This window comes from Physella acuta, unplaced genomic scaffold (genome assembly GCF_028476545.2).
Source record: "Physella acuta isolate Inbredline_101_S28 unplaced genomic scaffold, ASM2847654v3 ptg001442l, whole genome shotgun sequence".
Lineage (NCBI taxonomy): Eukaryota > Metazoa > Mollusca > Gastropoda > Physidae > Physella > Physella acuta.
Window position 1 is genome coordinate 79,374 of NW_026732957.1, and position 1,750 is coordinate 81,123.

General features: G+C 34.9%; 1 non-coding gene across 1 annotated transcript; it reads right to left on the reverse strand.

The window, feature by feature from the left end:
• Positions 1 to 288: 288 nt before the first annotated feature.
• Trnag-ccc (transfer RNA glycine (anticodon CCC)) lies at positions 289 to 359 on the reverse strand. The gene has a single exon. It is a non-coding gene; the product is annotated as a tRNA-Gly (tRNA).
• Between the last annotated feature and the right edge of the window lie 1,391 nt (positions 360 to 1,750).

A 1,750-nucleotide genomic window follows, 5' to 3' on the forward strand; every position in this document is an offset into this window, starting at 1 on the left:
ACATTTTTTATAAGGACAGAAGGAAGCAGGCCAAGACAGGGACATTTAAAAAAAGAATGCATTAGAAACAAACGAAATTGTTGAAAGAATGAAAGATGGGGACGTAAAGAGAAACCACATTTATTGAAGTATAATAGGAAATAATATTTATTTAGGGATCTTTCCCACGGTTACATAATAATAAATGGGCTGGGTTCAGTGTATGGTTCCATTAGGATAGGGGTGGGGGAGGGTGCACAGGCACGTAGCAGGTAATTTTAATTTCAATAAAAAAAGAAAAAGAAAAAATGCGCCGCCCGGGAATCGAACCCGGGTCGCAAGAATGGGAATCTTGCATGATACCACTACACCAGCGGCGCTTCATACTTAACCGTGATTTATGATCATGTTATTCCAATTATGATAATAACTTAGCACAATTTTACGCATTTGATGGTTTCTCTTCATTATCTACCCTATAAACAAATGTACGCCACTGCTATATATTGATATAGCGAGTATTTCAATGATACATCCGTATACGGATTGTTAAATTATTAAATTTTTTAAATTCGAAAAAGTCTCGATAAGGCTCGATCCTTTCCAACACTAAATATTAAGAACGAAGAAGAGAAGAAGTTCGTAAGACTTTTGTTACCACCCCCCCTCCCCATCGTCACACATCGTCTCAAAAAACCAGCCCCCCCCCCCCTCCCCCTTCAAAATGACGTCATCCTTCCCCTCAGTTCTAGACCTACAAACTGCTTCAAAATCAACGTTTTTTTTTCAATCATCGATTTCTTAATATTTTTTAAAAATATCTACCAAAGTTGTTGAGTAGCCTACATTAAATAGTTTGCAATGTACAACAGGAGGTCTTTTTAAAACGCTAAATGGAGGCTAAAATTTCAACATTACTTTTTAATTTTCAAAACGTGTAACTACAACTTCGGAACCCCCTATCTCCAACGCGTCACAAATTTCCGAAGTCTTAGGAAAATGAATTCGTTTGTGAATGACCCCTGAAAATCATCGCGAATTTTGTGTTTCACATTTTTTAGTGTTGAATCCAGAATATTGTGAATAATGATCGTTGAGAATGTTGATCCATAAGAATGATGATCTGTGAGAATATTGACCTATGAGAATGTGAATTAAGCAGAATGCCGATCTATCAGAACGTCGATCTATTATAGTGCCAAATCGAAGTTATTTCATCTACGAACTGGGCGTAACATCAAATGCAATGTGGAAAAAAAAGAAATTGTTGAGTTAGGTGATTTTTATATACATTCATACCACGTTGCCCGATATAGTGAGGTTTTACCCAACCTACACCACAAGACCCATCAGCATAAGAGACGTCACAAAGCTCCATTCTAATGCCTTCCATCACATAATAAACGTATAACTTTAAGTATATCGTATTTAAAGTTCGTCATAAAAAATAACACTATGCATAAAGTAACCTCAACCTAAAATGAGATTTCACCACTTTTAGCTTTCGAACTTGATTATTGAAAAAATGCACCAACCACCCACACACACACACACACATACACACCACACACACATAAAAATATATACATACATACTATCACTCTATATATATATATATATATATATATATATATATATATATATATATGTCCTAGACAGTAAAGCTTATTTCAAAGTTAAACGTTTTCCTAAATAAGGAAATTAGATAATTCAAATAAATTAATGCATTCATTCATTTCCGCTGTATTAAAATAGCCGTTCCCGGGCTAAT